Here is a 21,565-nt window from a genome sequence, read left to right as displayed (position 1 = left end):
CATTTCCAAATAGAAGCTTCTAGAGCTGATGTGAGCTTTACAGTTTCCTCTCCACTCCTCACCACTCTGCACCAGGCAGCACTCTAGTTAGTAGCTACTCTGTCAGGGTGTATCTTGGAGTAAGGATGACAACTCAGATTGTAAGTCACCAGCCGATCTACAGTGGACATGAAGCAAGGAGTGAGAAATAATCCTCTGTTCATTGAGCCATTGAGATTTGGGGAATTTTGTTACTTGGCATAATCCAGCCAGTCTTATTTGGATTTGTTGCCACAAATCCAAAGGTATGTCATTGATTAAAAAAAAGACACCTAAATCAGGTTATATTCATACACTGGAATACTACACAGTGACATGAAATGATCAGAAAAATTATTTCCATAAGCATAATATCAAGCCATGTTATAGATTCTATTCTATATAATTCTATTTTTGTGAAGTTTTAAACATACAAAACTAGAGTTTAATGTTTTTGCCTGTACATTGACATAGTTAAGACTATAAAGAAGATTTAAGGAGTGATTCACATGGTGGTTATTTTTAAATGGCAGGGAACTTCATGTAACTGGGAAGAAGTGTGAAAGTGATTGCTGGGATTCTATTTCTTGATGTAAATCTTGGTATTAAGTGTTTTTATTTAGTGATGATTTGTTGAGTAATACATTTAAAAGTAACGTGAAAAAGTGATTATATGGACACAGAAGGTAAAGTTATTATATTAGATTCCTGTATTTTAATACCTCATCATTGTAATAAGTCCTGTTGACACAAAGAAGACCAAAGATATAGGTTAATCACAAGCATTAATTTATAGATACAGAAATAAAGAGATGCCAAGCATCTCATCTGATTTTGAAATTACCAGTGATTTTAAAATATTTTGACCCTTTAATGATTGCTTCAAAACTCTGAAATAGAGACTATAAGTAAGATTAATATAGAGCCACGCTCCCAGTCAGTTTCTTTTAGTTTACAACCAATAATTTTGAGCTATTAAATGAAGAAAAGGTCACCATTTGTTTTACTCTGTTGACTAGAGGAAATCAATAATGTGCATTATTTTTTTGCAAACAACCAGTTTTCCCCAGCAAAACTCAGAAGATTATTTGTATCATATGATCATTTATATCCATTAGTTAATGAAAAACTTTGTCATGCAGGATTGTCAGCAGGTTTCTGTTAAATTAACCATAAAGAAATGTTTTTCAGGACACTAAAATAAAATGAACAAACTTTGATAACACCTTTATCAGGCCCTGTTACAGAATGAAAGTCAACTTCATAAATGATCCCCTGCTCAGAAATGAGTCCTGTCACTTTCCCTTACATTCAAAGCTAACCCAAGCTCTGAACACAACAAACATCTCTTTTTAGCTTGTGACACTAAACAACATACTCTGTTTATTCAATAAGACTTATTTCAAAATGGACTCATGGACCTACTCCACAGATTCACCCTATGTGTTCCTATTACTGTATCTATTACATATGCATCATTTAAAAGGACATATCCATATTTTTCTTGAGAAAAGTATTTCCCCTAATTAAATTAAAAATTGGATTACCCATTGCATATTAAATGATGATTTTATCTTCAATAATATTTATAAAAACTATTTTAAACATGAGAAGCTGATTACAGTAGACGGTGGTGGGCAGTGGTTGGATTGAATCCTGAGTATAACTGACTTTAAAAAAAAAAAATCATGATTAACTCCAAGTTTGTTTGCCAATTATTAGAAGTATTATGTTGGAATGAAGACAAAAATAGATGTTTGGAGAGTAGAATGCTTGAAAATTGAGGTTACAAAAAATTGTTTAGTTTCACAATTAAAAAAATCAAGGCTCATGGCATCCAGTCCCATCATTTCATGGCAAATAGATGGGGAAAGTGTAGAAGGACTGACAGATTTTATTTGCTTGGGTTTCAAAAAATCACTGTGAATGGTGAATGTAGCCATGAAGTTAAAAAAACAAAAAAACAAAAAAACAAAAAAAAAACAATTGCTCCTTGGAAGGAAAGCTATGACAAACCTAGATAGTGCATTAAAAAGCAAATGCATTACTTTGCTGACAAAGGTCCGTCTAGTCAAAGGTATGGTTTTTCCAGTAGGCATGTATGGATATGAGAGCTGGACTATAAAAAGGGCTGAGCACAGAAGAATTGATGCTTTTGAAATGTGGTTTTGGAGAAGACTCTTGGGAGACCCTTGGACTGCAAAGAGATCAAACCAGTCAATTCTAAAGGCAATCAACCTTAAATATTTATTTGAAGGATTGATGCTGAAGCTGAAGCTCTAATACTTTGGTCACTTAATGCAAAAAGCTGACTCATTGGAAAAGACCTCAGTGCTAAGAAACATTGAAGGCAACAGGAGAAGAGGCCAGGAGAGGAGACAGTTAGATAGCATTGCCAACTCAATGGACATGAATTTGAGAAAACTCCAGGAGATAATGAAGGACAGAGGAGCTTGGCATGCTGCAGTCTATGGGGTCCCAAAGAGTTGGACATGACTAAGGGACTGGACAACAACAGCAACAACACAATTATAGGGTTAACATACGATCTCACCATTCCTAGTTGGGAATTTCTAGTTGGGATAGTGAACTGTGTTACTGAAGGAAAGTAGGTTAAGGAGCTAAAGGATTGGTTATTAGAATGAAAATGTACATTAAGATTGAAAGTATCAAGAATTAGGAAAGGTTATTTATCATAGCTGAGATATGAAAGCAACCTAACTATCCATCAACAGATGAATAAAGAAGATGAAGTGTATACACATACATATATGTACAATGGAATATTACTCAGCCATAAATAAGAATGAAATTTTGCCTCTTACAGCATCATGATTGATTTGGAGGGCATACTGTATGATATCGCGTATATGTGGAATCTAAAAAATATGACAAACTAGTGAATATAGCAAAAAAGAAACAGACTCAGATACAGAGAACAAATTAGTGGCTACCAGGAAAAGGACTATGTCAAGGCTGTATGTTATCACCCTGCTTATTTAACTTATATGCAGAGTACATCATGAGAAATGCTGGGCTGGAAGAAGCACAAGCTGGAATCAAGATTGCCAGGAGAAATATCAATAACCTCAGATATGCAGATGACACCACTCTTATGGCAGAAAGTGAAGAGGAACTCAAAAGCCTCTTGATGAAAGTGAAAGTAGAGAGTGAAAAAGTTGGCTTAAAGCTCAACATTCAGAAAACGAAGTTCATGGCATCCAGTCCCATCACTTCATGGGAAATAGATGGGGAAACAGTGGAAACAGTGTCAGACTTTATTTTTTGGGGCTCCAAAATCACTGCAGATGGTGACTGCAGCCATGAAATTAAAAGACGCTTACTCCTTGGAAGGAAAGTTATGAACAACCTAGATAGCATATTCAAAAGCAGAGACATTACTTTGCCAACAAAGGTCTGTCTAGTCAAGGCTATGGTTTTTCCTGTGGTCACGTATGGATGTGAGAGTTGGACTGTGAAGAAGGCTGAGCGCCGAAGAATTGATGCTTTTGAACTGTGGTGTTGGAGAAGACTCTTGAGAGTCCCATGGACTGCAAGGAGATCCAACCAATCCATTCTGAAGGAGATCAGCCCTGAGATTTCTTTGGAAGGAATGATGCTGAAGCTGAAACTCCAGTACTTTGGCCACCTCATGCTTAGAGTTGACTCATTGGAAAAGACTCTGATGCTGGGAGGTATTGGGGGCAGGAGGAGAAGGGGACGACAGAGGATGAGATGGCTGGATGGCATCACCAACTCAATGGACGTGGGTCTGGGTGAACTCTGGGAGTTGGTGATGGACAGGGAGGCCTGGCGTGCTGCAATTCATGGGGTCTCGAAGAGTCGGACACGACTGAGTGACTGAACTGAACTGAACTGAGTGGGGGGATGAAAGGGGAATGGGGCAATATAGTGGTAGGAGAGTAAGAAGTACAAACTTCTATGTATAAAATAAGCTACAAAGATATATTGTATGATACAGGGAATACAGTCAATGTTTTACAATAACTATAAATGGAATATAATCTTTAAAAATTGAGAACCACCTTATTGCACACCTGTAACATATAATATTATACAACTGTACTTCATTAAAATAAAGAAGTATGAAAGGAGTAATGTTAGAGTGGCCATTCACTAGGAGCTAAATTCTTTAAAGGAGAGGAAATTCCCTAAAGCCTGGACGACCACGGCAACAAGGTGGCACGATGTATAATAAGAAGACAGGACATTAAAAGCTGGATTATTGAAGAAGGGGGATCTGAGGCAAAATGGTGGAGGGTGGACATCCAGTCCCTTTCAGGTCTGAGGTCAGAGGGGTGTCCTAAAGAGAAAATACTCATAGCAAGGCCTTGAGAAAGTGCTCGAGGCAAGTGAAGTAGTGGAGAAAGTGAAGGGATTTCAGAAAAGAGGCTAGGGCAGTTTGCATTTTGCTGATCATTGGCCATGAGGTCCAGAGGGTGCGGTGGAGGAGTATCGGAATTTCTGGAGGATGACGTCAGCAAAGGTTTGAAGCTGTTCCTGGGGAGGCAAGTTCTACCTGCTTGCTATAACAGACCAGCATTTTCAACGGAGCTTGAATATAAATTTTGGACACAGAATGATGAGAGATGCTCTGGTAGACAGTGGCTTCTTGGAGTGACTATGCTGAGATTAGTTTGAATGGCCTTTTAGTGTATAACTGAGGCTGTGTGTTTTCAGGGGATGGGAGGCGGGAGGTCTTGTCAGTTGCACACGCTGCTGTGGCCCTCCTGTCTGACTTCTGCTGGGTTTTCCATGTTGATAATGCATGCTGAGTCACTTCAATTGTGTCCAACTCTTTGTGACTCCATGGACTGTAGCCCACCAGGCTCCTCTGTCCATGGGATTTCCCAGGCAAGAATACTAGAGTGGATGGTCATGTCCTCCTCCAGGGGATCTTCCTGACCCAGGGGGCAAACCCATGTCTCTCATGTCTTCTGTATTGATAGGCGGGTTCTTTATCACTGAGCCACCAGGGAATCCAATTCTCATAATCCAACACAGGTTCCCTGTTGACTTCTAGCCATGGAATATCAGCCAGACTAACAAATCCATTTACTTATTTCACAAGAGTTGTTTTTGTTTTGTTTTTCTGGGTTTTTGTGTGCTAAGGGTAGAGTAGTAACCAAATTAAAAAATTTCCTGGTATTAATTAAGAAATTTACATTTTAGCGGGGGTAGTGGTGATGGTATTAATAATAGTGAAGATAAACACTCAAATAAACAGAAAATATCAGATAAGGAAGGATAAGTATAAAACTAAAAGAAGATAAGTAATAGACTATCGGGGAGGTGCTATTTTAGACGAAGCATGAGAGAAGGCCTTTCTGGGGAGGTGACTTTGTAACAGAAAGTGCAATATGAAATCTAGGATATGATCATTGTAGCAGAAGAAATAGTGCAAAACATAGGAATATGCTTGGCATGTTTGAAAACATGACTATGAGATGAATGACAAGTGGCTAGGGTGGGTGACACTGGCTATGAGTCTGAGAGGAGTCAAGTTCTGTGGTTCAGAACATCCCAATTTCAGCACATGGTCGTTGGGAGCTGCCCTGTGCACTGCAGGATGGTTAGCCACTGGATGCTAGCAGCACTCTATCCTCCAGGTGTGCCACATGATGATATCTGCAGACAAAAAATACCCATAGGAAGGAAGTGGGGGATCAAAATTGCCTTCCCTCTCAAGGTGAGAACCAGCGCTTTAGTGCGTTATAAACTATGCCATAGAGTTTAATGGGAAACCATTGATGGGTTTTGTACAGAGAAAGAAAAAATCTGATGTACATTTTTAAAAGATACCTCTAATGCTGTGTGGGAAATGAATCATACAGGTAAGCAATGGAAATAAGTATAACATTTAAGAGAGTGTTTTTTGTGGTTTTTTTTTTTTGCTTTGCTAATCCAGATGGATGAAATGGCGCATGGACCAGCATGGTGTTGCGTGGCACTGAAGTGATGGTTAGGGGTGCAACTTGAGAAATGAAATGGCTGAAGTGAGCAGGTCTTTTGAAGTTCTGACCAGCAAGGCTTCTGACGTCTTTGCATGTGAGTACTCACAGACATCATGCCGCTGAGGTTTTTAACCTTAACAGCTGACTATCATTTTCCAAGATGTAAATAACTGGGGCAGGGCAAAGTTGGGGTAGGAGAAATCAAGAGATCAATTTAAGATGCTGGTGAGAAACCTGAGAATATAACTGCATATACATTTCCAGGAAGTAATGAAGCTAGAGAAATGAAATGTTGGTAGATCCTTTCAGATCAAATCTATCCTTTCAGATCAAATCTATGTTTGTTTTCTAGGTCAGCCAGGATACAGCTGACCCTTGAACAATATGAGTTTGAACTGCATGAATCCACTTATATGTGGATTTTTCCCAATAAATAAAGTCCCTGCATTTTCATTTTTGCAGATATTTAGGGAAAAGTTTGCATTTGCTTAGAGAGCATAATATGTGCCTCTGCCCCTTGGGTGAGTCATTTATCAGTTCCTGTATTTTTGAGGCAGAGATAACAGTACACGAATTTTCAGCTGAGAGGGTTGTTGCCCCACTCTGACGTTGTTCAAGGGTCAGCTGTACTACAGACTGAGTGGTTTGAACAACAGAAGTTCATTGTGTTCTAGTTGGAAGATAGAAGTCCAGAATCAGTGTGTTTAGGCAGGGTTTGTTCCTTCTGAGAGTTGTGGGAAAGAACCTGATTTATGCTTCCTCCCTCACTTCTGGTGCTTTGCTGGCAATCTTTGCCCTCCCTTGACTTGTAGAAACAACTCCCAAATCTCTGCTTTCACCTTCACCTGATTTTCTCCAGGTTCATATCTGTGTCTATGTTCATATCTGTGTCTAAACTTCCCCTCATTATAAGGATACCAGTGTTTGGATTAAGGGCTCAGCGTACACTGGTATGATCCCATTGCAACTTAATTACACCTGTAATGACCACCCTGCAAAGTTAATTAACATTTAAAAGCAATTCGTATCTCCATAAAATTATGAACTCTCTTGTGGGGGGAGGGGTGTGAAAATTATATCCAGATTAAGTTACATTCTGGCCTCCAGAACTGACAATATATTTCTGTGGTCTAAGCCAGCCAGTATGTGGCAGACCTAGGAGACAAATACAGATTTGACTTGAAATGACATATCTCAAAATGTAAATCTAGGGTGATGAAATTCAACCCATAATGATATAAGACACTAATGTGAATTACATCAAGGCAATGGAACTTGATAAGTTATCCAGATAATGGTATAAAATATGGCAGAGATGGGTTTGAGAATGAAGCCATTGGGTGGACCATGATATGTAATTCAGGTGGGAGAATCAGAAATAGATAGACAAACCAACATGAAATTCCTTTACAAGAAACCACCACAAAATTAGAAGGAAGACAAAGGAGAGTGTTGGTCCAGAAACCAACTGAATAGAGTGTTTCCCGGACAACGGGGTGATCAATTGTAAGAAATACCAAATGAATAAGATGGGGATTGAGAATTGCCTGTTGGATTTACCAGGAATAGGGGTTTTGATGAGCTAGATAAAAGGATTTGAGGTGAAAGTCTGGTTAAAAAGAGTTTGGGAGAGAAAAAGAGATGTGATACTTAAAGAAGTAAATATAGAAAAGTTCTTTGGATGAGGTTGTTTTTTTTTTTTTTTTGAGATGAGCACAGTTATAGGAATCAGTCAATTATCAATTCTTTGTAAATAATACCTCTATGGCCCAACAAGGCTTCCCTGGTGGCTCAGTGGTAAATAATCCACCTGCCAATGCAGGAGATGTGAGTTTGATCCCTGGGTCGAGAAGGTCCCCTGGAGAAGGAAATGGCACTCCAGTATTCTTGCCTGGGAAATCCCATGGACAGAGGACACTGACAGGCTTACAGTCCACAGGGTCGAAAAGGGGTGGACACAACTGAGAAGCTAAGCAACAACACAACAGCATGACTACTAATTATGTCTCCAAATCAGATGATTTCACTTTTATTTTTTATTCTGGGTCATTAAATATTTTATGTTCCTATATATTCACCCAAATTCCTATTTGTCTGAAAGATACATTTCAAGTTAGTAATTATTATCTATTATGGTAATTTGGTATAATAAATTGTAATATGTGAAGAATAATTATATAACTTTAAGAAGTATCTTCAGATTATAGGTCTGAATCTTGTTATATCCTTAACAATTTCAAATTTATTCAGCTAATCTATATTAAGCACCTCATATGAGTCAGCTGGATTAAAATGTTGAAAGTTTTCTCCCTACACATAAAATTTTAAAAGTACATGGAAAAAATACAATTTTAAGTAATCAACTAGCCATATTATCAAATATTTTAAAATGATTTTATAAGACTTGTATTTGCATTTTAATTTGGGGATGTATGAGAGCCTCATAAAATTATCAACAGTTTGGAGGGGGCAGAAGATTAGTTTCCATGTCTTATATTCATCAGCCAAAGCAAAAACTGGCTTCTGTCTGCAAATTCTTAATATCTTATATTTCAACTTATTTCTAACATCATTAGGATTAGACCAAGAGATCATTTTGCTTCTCTAACTCACACCTGTCTCCTGAACATTAATGCAACTGAAAAAGTTATGCTCCGATATTTTCTTCTCTAATTGAAAAAAGATACACTTGGGGCATCTTGATGCCAAGTTAATAAATCCTGAGGAAAGGATTTAATATCGGAAACATGAATATAAACTTGAAATGGACTGAATCGGCTCCACTCTAATGAACTGTGACATTTAATTCATAATGGCAGAAATTGCAGCTTAAATCCACGTTAATCAGAATGGAAGTAAATCACAAATCACTAATCATGGCTTTCTCCTCATTCCCAAAAAGACTTTTGAAAAAGAATGCAAAGAAACACAGTAGGGCACACTGGTTTGACACACCTTCCATGCTTTTCTTTAGCAGGGAAGGGAAGAAAAGAAGAAAAATTAATCCCAAGTGAACTTTAAGTCCCTATTCTTACATAAGTGGCACTTGACTTTCTGTCTGTGTGTGCATATATGGGAGTGTGAGTAATCAATGCTTTTTAAAAGACTCTATCAAAGAAAGTGTTCTCTAGCATGAAGTAAGTACATTCTGAGGAAACTGCACAACCTCCTGGAAACTGTTGTTCCCCACTTTTCTTCTGGTTCCTACTTATTGATCCAGCATTGTGAGACTGCTGTCTTCCAACAGAGAAGAGGATGGCGTCTCAAATACACAGACATTTGCTTGAGACTAAGTGTCTGAATAGGCACTGAATAGGAGTCTCTTTCTGCAGCAATTAGTCATCACACTGATGGTTAGAAAAGACAAGCTCTAAAACTGAGTTCACTGCTCTCCCCAATCAGGAAAGGCAGGATGCTCCAACCTGGTGTCCAATTCAAGACTCTCTCCTCAAGGTACTGCATTTCTCCCATGGCCTTGTAAGGGTGTTAGTAATTTCACATTTTTCTGAATCAACTAAGGCAAGAGTTACCAGTGAGCTAGGGAGGGATAGTTCCAAAACAGTCCTAAAGTTCCATTACATAAAATACTCTCAAATGAAGCCAAATGTGCTCTAAATGTATAGAGGCCAGATCAGTGATTGTCTAGTCTGGGATAGTGAGGGTAGGAGTGGACTGCACACCAGTTCAAGGAAGATGTTTGTGCTCATTGAAAAGTTCTAAATGTGAGTGTGATAAAGTTTCACAATTTTGTACATTTACTAAAAAACACTGCATTGTTCCCTGGCGGTGGTGGCAGTTTATGGTATGTATAGTGCAGCTCACTATGTTTTTTATATATATATATACACACACACACACACACACACACACAAACAGACATACACACACACAGACATACACATGTGTGTGTGTGTTTACATGGTTGTAGATTTCCTCAGTTTGTTAAAATTGTGTATATTTGAATGTTTATCATTCCAAATTGTTTAAAAATATTCCTTGTGTATTTGATAAGGTATTTTCATTTTTTATTGAAATACAGTTGATTTACAATGCTAGTGTTCAGTTTAGTTCAGTCGCTCAGTTGTGTCCGACTCTTTGCAACCCCATGAATCGCAGCACACCAGGCCTCCCTGTCCATCACCAACTCCCGAAGTTCACTCAAACTCATGTCCATCGAGTCAGTGATGCCATCCAGCATCTCATCCTCTGTCATCCCCTTCTCCTCCTGCCCCCAATCCCTCCCAGCATCAGGGTCTTTTCCAATGAGTCAACTCTTTGCATGAGGTGGCCAAAGTACTGGAGTTTCAGCTTTAGCATCATTCCATCCAAAGAAATCCCAGGGCTGATCTCCTTCAGAATGGACTGGTTAGATCTCTGCAGTCCAAGGGACTCTCAAGAGTCTTCTTCAACCCCACAGTTCAAAAGCATCAATTCTTCAGCGCTCAGCTTTCTTCACAGTCCAACTCTCACATCCATACATGACTACTGGAAAAAACCATAGCCTTGACTAGATGGACCTTTGTTGGCAAAGTAATGTCTCTGCTTTTAAATATGCTATCTAGGTGGGTCATAACTTTCCTTCCAAGGAGTAAGCCTTAGTTTCTGGTATATAGCAAAGTGATTCAGTTTTTTAATATGTATTATTTTTCATATATTTTTTCATATGGTTTGTTATAGGATATTGAAGATATTCTCTGTGCTGTACAGTAGGACATTGTTGTTTATCTATTTAATAATAGTTTGTGTATGTTAATTCCAAACTCCTAGTTTATCCCTTCCCTATCCCATTACCTCTTTGGTAACCATAAGTTTGTTTTCTATGATAAAACTTTTTTTTACTGGTGGGTACAAGTACTACTAATATAAAACCTAGAATGAAAAATATTTTCCCAAATAGTATTAATCTCCTTCATTCAGAAAGGAATGTGTGTGTATGTGTGTGTGTGTGTGTGTGTATATATATATATATGAATATTTATATGTATATGTATATATATATATAGTTTTATGTGCTTGAGTGAAAATAAAGTTCAGTGGAAGACATGTTTTAGGGTACTCATTTGGCTTCATACAAGATTGAAATAAATGCTGAAATATATATGTGTGTGTGTGTGTGTGTGTGTATATATATGTGTGATTATAGTTATCCAATGGCCAAAATTCAATGAAAAGTTCAAGAATAACATGTTCATACTTTAGAGAATAATATAGCCAGCTATGGGTTAAAATATAGGCATCTTATGCTGTTCTGAATATTCTTCTTATAAGAATTTCCTAACTAATACCATTTTATACCAAATATAGGCAAATTTCTAATTTCATTTCTACCTTCCCATAGTCACAAGCATGTGGTTTTGCTACAGTACTTATTAGTGCATTTATAGTTGCTTATTTACCTGTTTATTCACTTGTTTATATGGCTCTTAGGCAGGGCTTATGCCTTATCATTGGAAAAGACTCTGATGCTGGGAGGGATTGAGGGCAGGAGGAAAAGGGGACGACAGAGGATGAGATGGCTGGATGGCATCACTGACTTGATGGACGTGAGTCTCAGTGAACTCTGGGAGTTGGTGATGGACAGGGAGGCCTGGCATGCTGCGATTCATGGGGTCACAAAGAGTCGGACACGACTGAGTGACTGAACTGAACTGATGCCTTATATTTATGTTTGTTTCCCTAGTTTCTTACATAGTATTGGACACAAAGTAGGTAAGGAATAAATGCTTATTCTATGTATGTTTTTGCTAATAATGGGTTTCTTTTCTCAGTAGTATCAAAAGAAATTGCATTGCTATCTGAATTGTTTTCCTTCCAGTTTTCTGTGCTTGAGTGAAAGTAAAACTCAGTGGAAGACATCTTTTGGGGTACTCATTTGGCTTCATACCAGATTGAAATAAATATTGAAATAAAGGTTAAACTAGTACTTTGCTAATATTAAACCACAAGTCACACGTAGCTCTTATAACATATGTGGCTGCTAAGTCATATTGGAGAACATAGATACAGACTCTTTCCATCATCACAGAAAGTTCTGCTGGACAGTTTGTCTAGATCATCATCTATATTGTGAAGCTGATATGTACTTAAATTAACTGGCTTGAAACCATATGGGACTATCAGCACAAGACATTCTAGAATATACTCCATTGAGTCAGGACAACAGAAAATTGTTCAACAGATGGCAGTTCTATCATCTTTCATACTCTTGGCTCTCCCTCTTTTCATTATCCAAAAAGGTACAAAAGCTATTGGATACCTCTAAAATTATTAAACACATTCCAAAATTTTAAAAAAGTTGATTCTTATCCCAAAGAAGTAAAGAAATATAGTCAGATTAAATATTCTTTATGTTTAGCTACTTTTGAAAAAATATTTTAAAATGTTGCCCAGACATGTGTTGTGTAGATAGAATAAGCATGATGAAAGTACATTTAAGAACTCATCCATTCTTCTCCTGGATACATGTTTTGAAAACAAGAAAAACTGACAAAAGATACACCTCAAGAGTCATTGAGGTTTTAAAACCCTTGAGACCACTTTAATTGAAAAGACTTTTAAAAATTTTAGGAGACTTAGGTTCGATCCCTGGGTTGGGAAGATCCCCTGGAGAAGGAAAAGGCTACCCACTCCAGTATTCTGGCCTGGAGAATTCTATGGAATGTAAAGTCCATGGAGTCACAAAGAGTTGGACATGACTGAGTGACTTTCACTTACACTTTAAAAAATTCAGTAATTACTTGGCTTCTTACATTTCATAGTTATACTTGCTGAAACTATTAAGAAGGGCAATCAGATCCTAGGCTTACAGTCACAGGCTGATTGTCTACAGAGGGAACAGAGAATGTGCTTGCTTTCTCTGTTCTCATTTTCCCTGGCCAGAGTCATTACCTATTTCTCTGTACCTGAATAGAGTCATCAGGTCATGACCATTCTCAGCTTCAGAGTACAAAGCATTAACGGAGTGCCATATGTTTACTCTTGCCTGGAAAATCCCATGGACGGAGGAGCCTGGTAGGCTGCAGTCCATGGGGTCGCAAAGAGTCAGACATGACTAAGTGACTTCACTTTCACTTTTCACTTTCATGCATAGGAGAAGGAAATGGCAACCCACTCCAGTGTTCTTGCCTGGAGAATCCCAGGGACGGGGGAGCCTGGTGGGCTGCCGTCTCTGGGGTCGCAGAGAGTCGGACACGACTGAAGCGACTTAGCAGCAGCAGCAGCATATGTTTACTCCTTACACTCAAGGAGTACATTTTGCGCCCAAATCCTGAACTATCTATTTGAAAGATTAAGGTGTATATGGCATGTTTCAGTTCTAAATTAGCTAGATTCTGACCTAAGTACTCTAAATCATTTCTCTCTTGTCTTCTTAACCACACTGAACATTTTACCAGGTCCATTTTATAGGTGAGTCAAACTAAGGATAAGGGAGGACTGAGTTGGGAAGGACCAGAGGGATGGGGATTTAGGTCTATCCATTTCAAAAGTCAGGTCTCTGTCTTTCTACCCCTTGTAGAAAGTCAAGAAATGTGCAGACATTTCCATGCAGGGATAAGTATGTTATTGAAAACAATTTGCAATGGTTGCTGTGTGATTGTAAGAAACTAGAGACATTCACTCACAGGGGACTGATTGTGGACTGAGCTAGTACACTGATTAGAACTGGGTTTCTTTGAGTCCTCCAGAGACTTACAGCCAGACAGGAGGGATGTGGTAAAGATGACCATGTCCTCGATACCCATCTTAAATATTTATCTTTAGTACTCTGATTGAGAGGGGCTTTGGGCCATCCTTCACTTTATTCATTCATTCTTTTACAAAAATATAGTCCGTATGTATTGTGTGCTGGCCTTCCCTGGTGGCTCAGATGGTAAAGAATCTGCCTGCAGTGAGAGCGACCTGGGTTGGGAAGATCCCCCAGAGAAGGGAATGGCAACCCACCCTAGTATTCTTGCCTGGAGAATTCCATGGACAGAGGAGCCTGGAGGGCTACAGTCCATGGGGTTGCAAAGAGGCAGACTCAGCTAAGTGACTTAATACTACTACTACATACTGTGTGCCAGACACTGTTAGGGACTAGGAACAGGACAGTCAAAAATTAAAAAAAAATCATCCTTCCCCTCAGACTGGTTCAGGCCCCAGCCAAGGCGAGGCCAGATGTCCAACCAAAGAAATCAGGGAGAAGTCTAAGCGTGATCTATAAGGGGATTTGTTCTCTTGACAGGAAGATCCACTTAGAATATTTGTTGTAACAAAAGGCCTGCTTAGAGTTTCTTATTAGTTTGGCCTCTCTTACATGTCAGAGGAGACCAGAAAGCCAACATCCTTACTAAACTATGTTAATCAAACCATACCCGTTAGGTTTGATTCTCAGAAACGTCAGGAAATTAAACACCACAGTCCCCATAGCAGCTCTCCAGTAAGACACGCTGCTTGGGAGAGAAGTCAAAGTACAATTAAGAACCGTCCCTTCTCATTAACGTCTCTTATCCTACTCACCCCCACTCCTTTCAGACTTTCCACATTCCTGTAAGCTTCTTTGAGAGACTTCTGGCAGTGTCCCCAACTGAGTTGGGAGAAACAATATATGAAAACAAAAAGGATAATATCATCATGCCTTTGCAGGCCCATAAATTTATTTAAATAAATTTTTCCCCTGAATTGAAAAACACATTTGGCCTGTGTCCTGTAAGGTTCTCCACCTCCTCCAAGGCCCACCCCCCACCCCCATCAAGTCCCTTTACATTTTAAGTTTATCTGATAAAGAGCTTGGAGTATTGGACTCAATTAGAACTCAGTGAAGGAGAGGAAAGGACTCAAAGATTAGTCCTTGCTTATCCTGAACCTCGGACAGTGCCTACATCATGGATCCTTGAGGCAAAAATTGGCATCTGAGGAAAGGATAAATTTGAGATAGTTGTTTATTCAGATAGACTAACTTACTGCCTGACAACATATTTGCTCTTTTACAATCTCATATCCAATGACTCAGTGAAAACTGATGTTCAGACATGAAGAATGCAGAGTTCTGCAATCCCCACATGAAAGGGTGACAGTGCTTCACGATCCTGCAAAGTCAAGCCACACACAAGAAGTATGCCTTCTGTTTTAATGACCAAATGTAAATATTGCAGCAACAAACAGTGGCTAAGCATTATAATGCATGTAGGGGTGTGGTGTGAATCACAGCGTGGTAGAGCTGACTGAAAAATTTAGTCAAGTTTTACATGGATGCTTATGAGAAAATTTTGATCATTATCTGGGAGTGTAGATTAAATAAGGAAGTTGGGTGAAAGGATGGAAGGGAATCCAGGCAATAATGGTATAAAAAATACCCAATTCTCTTTAAAACGCTGTGAATAAATGTTCGTTTTTATACAAATGATTGGGCTTTTATGAGAGCCTGTGTTTCTTAGGTCCTGTGGCATAAGTGAACTATAAGTCAAGTGCATTCTTAATCCCTATCACTTACTTTTTACTCAAAAGTGACATTTTCCTCCCTCCCAACCCTAAAATTGTATATAATTTTTTATACTTGGTTATATATCTCCTATGGTTTTTCCAGTGGTCATATATGGATGTAACAGTTGGATTGTGAAGAAAGCTGAGTGCTGAAGAATTGATGCTTTTGAACTGTGGTGTTGGAGAAGACTCTTGAGAGTCCCTTGGACTGCAAGGAGATCCAACCAGTCCATTCTAAAGGAGATCAGCCCTGGGATTTCATTGGAAGGAATGATGCTAAAGCTGAAACTCCAGGATTTTGGCCACCTCATGCGAAGGGTTGACTCATTGGAAAAGACTCTGATGCTGGGAGGGATTGGGGGCAGGAGCAGAAGGGGATGACAGAGGATGAGATGGCTGGATGGCATCACTGACTCGATGCACATAAGTTTGGGTGAACTCCAGGAGTTGATGATGGACAGGGAGGCCTGGTGTGCTGTGATTCATGGGGTCGCAAAGAGTTGGACATGACTGAACTACTGAACTGAACTGATGTATCTCCTATTTCCAAACGTTTTCTCAATGAATGGAAAATATGTGAGATTTTAAAGGAATGTACGAAATTTCAGAAGTTGTAGATGGTATGAGTATGGGTGACATGTCCTACAAGAGCAAGTGGATTTCATAGCATTAAGTTTGAAAATAAGCAGATTACATTTGACAGGGATGTGGAAATAAATATATGTGTATTTATAAAACACATTCATCTGTAAAAGGAAACAATTCCATACTTTAGTGCATGAGTCTGGAAAGGGGAGTTTCAGAAAAGATGAGGAATTAGAATATGCTTGAAGAAGTGTTAAAGGCTAGATCCTGGATTCCACATACTTCTGTTATATGTGAGGAGACTTTAGAATTCTTGAGCTAGTACCTCATTCAAGTACATCAGTTCTTACGTGTCAAGATAATTCTGAAGACATAATTTACAAGTGATACAGGAGGATGATACATTGCTTTTCAGCCCCACGGTACACAACTGATTTAAGAAGGTTAGCTAAGAAGTCCCTGTGTTTTTCTTCCTTTCATTGTAACCAACCCTGTTCCCATAGCAGAGATAGTGTCTATATGAGGATATGCGTAAAAGATGGATAAGAAAGAAGAAAAATATATTAGAGAAACAGCTATCCTGAAAACTTTCTGGAAAACAGAGGCACATTAGACTGCAGTGATGAAAAAAATACAAAGAAATAGACACCGTAGAAATGAAACCATGACTCAGAACAGACACAGGAAAAGCTATATGAAGCAGGAAGCATTCTCCTAAGATGGAACCATAGAGAGGCTGTGAATCTGAAGTTCTTGGCTATAAAAAACAAGCATCAGGAAAGAGGAGCGTGTTGGAAATTAATGTTATTAGTAAGTGCACTCCAAATGAATGACGGAATGGCTCAGCCTCATCAACCCTTTGTCTCCATCCCTCAGCATGCAACCAAAGTGCTTACCTTCAGATTAAAACTGAATGATTATAATCTTAAATCAAATTATCTTTCTGGAAATTTTACTTGGTTTGTTGGCACTCCTCAATAAGGTCTTCCTTGATTTTACAGTGGAGGGTTTTATGTATTTGGGGGCAGAGAGAAAAGGATCAACAAGTCTTCATATTTGTTGTCTGTTAACACATATGCTAGTAAAGTAATGCTCAAAATTCTCCAAGCCAGGCTTCAGCAATATGTGAACCGTGAACTTCTGGATGTTCAAGCTGGTTTTAGAAAAGGCAGAGGAACCAGAGATCAAATTGCCAACATCTGCTGGATCATGAAAAAAGCATCAGAGTTCCAGAAAAACATCTATTTCTGCTTTCTTGACTATGCCAAAGCCTTTGACTGTGTAGATCACAATAAACTGTGGAAAATTCTTCAAGAGATGGGAATACCAGACCACCTGATCTGCCTCTTGAGAAACCTATATGCAGGTCAGGAGCCAACAGTTAGAACTGGACATGGAACAACAGACTGGTTCCAAATAGGCAAAGGAGTACGTCAAGGCTGTATATTGTTATCCTGCATATTTAACTTATATGCAGAGTATATCATGAGAAATGTTGGGCTGGAAGAAGCACAAGCTGGAATCAATATTGCCAGGAGAAATATGAATAGCCTCAAATATGCAGATGACACCACCCTTATGGCAGAAAGTGAAGAGGAATTCAAAAGCCTCTTGATGAAAGTGAAAGAGGAGAGTGAAAAAGTTGGCTTAAAGCGCAACATTCAGAAAATGAAGATCATGGCATCTGGTCCCATCACTTCATGGGAAATAGATGGGGAAACAGCAGAAACAGTGTCAGACTTTATATTTTTGGGCTCCAGGATCACTGCAGATGGTGATTGCAGCCATGAAATTAAAAGATGCTTACTCCTTGGAAGGAAAGTTATGACCAACCTAGATAGCATATTGAAAAGCAGAGACATTACTTTGCCAATAAAGGTCCATCTAGTCAAGGCTGTGGTTTTCCAATGGTCATGTATGGACATGAGAGTTGGACTGTGAAGAAAGCTGAGTGCCGAAGAATTGATGCTTTTGAACTGTGATGTTGGAGAAGACTCTTGAGAGTCCCTTGGACTGCAAGGAGATCCAACCAGTCCATTCTGAAGGAGATCAGCCCTGGATGTTCTTTGGAAGGAATGATGCTAAAGCTGAAACTCCAGTACTTTGGCCACCTCATGTGAAGAGCTGACTCATTGGAGAAGACTCTGATGTTGGGAGGGATTGGGGGCAGGAGGAAAATGGGACGATAGAGGATGAGATGGCTGGATGGCATCACTGACTTGATGGACATGAGTCTGAGTGAACTCCGGGAGTTGGTAATGGACAGAGAGGCCTGGCGTGCTGCGATTCATGGGGTTGCAAAGAGTCGGACACAACTGAGCGACTGAACTGAACTGAACTGAACATAAAATAAGAACTTCTTTGGGGCTCAGTGATAAACAGTCTGGCTGCCAAGCAGGAGATGTGGATTCAAGCCTTGGATCAGGAAGATTCCCAGGAGAAGGAAATGTCAACCCACTCCAGTGTTCATGCCTGGAGAATTCCATGGAGAGAGGAGCCTGGTGGCCTACCATCCATGGGGTTGCAAAAGAGCTGGACAGAACTTAGCAACTAAACAACACAAAATAAATGATTATATGGTGTTCATGACTTCTAATATAAAGAGAGCTAAAAATCAGCCAGTTGAGAGATCAGATCAGATTAGATCAGTCGCTCAGTCGTGTCCGACTCTTTGCGACCCCATGAACCACAGCACACCAGGCCTCCCTGTCCATCACCAACTCCCAGAGTTCACTCAGACTCACGTCCATCGAGTCAGTGATGCCATCCAGCCATCTCATCCTCTGTCGTCCCCTTCTCCTCCTGCCTTCAATCTCTCCCAGCATCAGGGTCTTTTCCAATGACTCAACTCTTTGCATGAGGTGGCCAAAGTACTGGAGTTTCAGCTTTAGCATCATTCATTCCAAAGAAATCCCTGGGCTGATCTCTTTCAGAGTGGACTGGTTGGATCTCCTTGCAGTCCAAGGGACTCTCAAGAGTCTTCTCCAACACCACAGTTCAAAAGCATCAATTCTTTGGCGCTCAGCCTTCTTCACTGTCCAACTCTCACATCCATACATGACCACAGGAAAAACCATAGCCTTGACTAGACGGACTTTTGTTGGCAAAGTAATGCCTCTGCTTTTGAATATGCTATCTAGATTGGTCATAACTTTCCTTCCAAGGAGTAAGCGTCTTTTAATTTCATGGCTGCAGTCACCATCTGTAGTGATTTTAGAGCCCAGAAAAATGAAATCTGACACTGTTTCCACTGTTTCCCCATCTATTTCCCATGAAGTGGTGGGACTGGATGACATTATCCTCATTTTCTGAATGTTGAGCTTTAAGCCAACTTTTTCACTCTCCACTTTCACTTTCATCAAGAGGCTTTTGAGTTCCTCTTCACTTTCTGCCATAAGGGTGGTATCATGAGAGATCTAGCTATAAAAAAAAGAACTTTACAGAGCAAAGGCAAGTCATACAAAGAACCTATTATAAGCAACCTAAGCCATCACTATCAATTTGATTCTGTACAGCACGCTTGTTTGGAGACCCTGTTCTCAAACGGAAGTAAGTATGTATGCAGTCAGGCATTAAACGCATATGTGAATTTACCAGTAAGTGGCTCACGTACTCAGAGCTCCTACTTCTGCTCCATTCCCTCCTCTCAATCTGCACCTTATGTCCCAAAGGAAGTTTTTTAGGATCAGGTGACTGCGGAACAAGTAATATGGGCCTGGTTTCCGGATGATTCTGCATGTAACCCTGGCACTGTCGGAAAGTAAATGGCCATACGTTTCCCTCACCATAGAGTGACCGTCTAGTCAAAGCTGTGCTTTTTCCAGTAGTCATGTACAGATGTGAGAGTTGGACCATAAAGCAGGCTGAGTGTTGAAGAACTGATAATCTCGAATTGTGTTGCTGGAGAAGACTCTTGAGAGTCCCTTGGACTGCAAGGAGATCAAACCAGTCAATCCTATAGGAAATCAAATCTGAATATTCATTGGAAAGACTGACGCTGGTGCTGAAGCTCCAATACTTTGGCCACCTGATACAAACGGCTAACTCTCTGGGAAAGAACCTGATGCTGGGAAAGAGTGAAGGCAAAAGGAGAAGAGAGTGCCAGAGGATGAGATGGTTAGATAGCATCACCAACTCAGTGGACATGAATTTGTGCAAACTCTGGGAAAAAGTGAAAGGCAGGCAAGCGGGGTGTGCTGCAGTCCGTGGGGTGGCAAAGAGTTGGATGTGACTTAGCAACTAAACAGCAACAACAGATTTTCCATAAAGAAGAGTGTGAAGGGAAAATTATCGTAACCAGTGGAATTTCTAAAAGTACCTTTTGAAATTCATTGTGTTAATTTTCTCTCCTGTTTGAGAGTAGAAGAAAAGTTGAAACATTGCTATGTATTTTCCACAATGCTCTAAGCATAGTCATTTTGCATTTAAAATTATTTTTGTTCATTTATCAAAGAAAAATATTTTAATAAAGATTCAACACAGGGATATACTCCTGTTTCAATCCTAACAAATTTTATAATGGTGACCATCAGTCTGAGCCAAATTTCACTCTAAAACCTTCTGAAAGTAAAGAAATGTAATACAAACTCGTGATAACCTGCATCTCCCTCTGTTTTATGCATTTTTTTTCTGGATGTCCATAGCTCTCTCCCTGATAGGGTCACTGTGCGGCTAACTGCAAAACTGTTCTTTAGAATTCCATGAACACCTTGGGCGAGGGCAAAGGAGATGGTCATTACTTAACTTCAAGGTATTACTGATATTAAAACTCATATATCTTGTGCTGTGCTAGAGGATAGCACCTAAAAATACAGTTGATAGCATTATCTTGGCAGCAATTAAATTCTAAAAAGCACAAAGTGAGCATTTTCATTTTAAACCCAATTGTATTTGCCATTGTCAATACCCCCCCAGTTCCACACTTGAATGACCTGCTCCGTTATTATACACCATAGGGATGTTCTAGTCCCTGAGTAGACTCTGTTGCTGTACTGTAGAGAACAGATTAAGCATTAATGTGTGACTATGGATCAGCTTTATAGGAATATTGAATTCCACAAATGGAAGAACATTTCGAAACAAGCAGTACAAGAAATTATCAGTAGCTGAAGATAACCAATTACAAAGAAACCAATAGTTTTCCTATTTGGCAGGTGTTTTTCTTTATGCATTTTGTAGGATGTTACATGACATATGGTCATGTGCATTTCAGACCTTTTTAATTTGGAGAGAAAGATGATGGCTGCTCAGTATAAAGGAATCTTAAATATCTTTCAATTTCCCTGGCCTGCAGCCAAGTACTATGTAGAACAGAATTCTGGTTCATCATGTGCCTCTTTATTGATAGGCTTATCTTAGGCACTGCTGGCATTGTTCTTTCTGTATGTACAATCTCATGCTAAGGATAGTCATAAACACTTCAATAATATGCATCTTGAATCAGTTCAGTTCAGTCGCTCAGTCGTGTCCGACTCTTTGTGACCCCATGAATCGCAGCAGGCCAGGCCTCCCTGTCCATCACCAAC

The 21,565-nt window shown here is 39.4% G+C and overlaps 1 long non-coding RNA gene across 2 annotated transcripts in view; it reads left to right on the top strand.

Moving 5' to 3' along the window:
- LOC129625349 (uncharacterized) overlaps positions 1-21,565 on the top strand; it is a 163,646-nt gene that overhangs the window by 20,932 nt on the left and 121,149 nt on the right. For both annotated transcript variants that reach the window (XR_008701364.1, XR_008701365.1), the window contains exon 3: positions 5,948-6,087. This is a non-coding gene — a long non-coding RNA (uncharacterized LOC129625349). The remainder of the gene's footprint in view (positions 1-5,947; positions 6,088-21,565) is intronic.

The sequence above is a fragment of the Bubalus kerabau genome, chromosome 13 (assembly GCF_029407905.1).
Source record: "Bubalus kerabau isolate K-KA32 ecotype Philippines breed swamp buffalo chromosome 13, PCC_UOA_SB_1v2, whole genome shotgun sequence".
Classification (NCBI taxonomy): domain Eukaryota; kingdom Metazoa; phylum Chordata; class Mammalia; order Artiodactyla; family Bovidae; genus Bubalus; species Bubalus kerabau.
The sequence above is the reverse complement of the archived record's forward strand: the minus strand, read 5'-3'. Positions and strand labels throughout refer to the sequence as shown.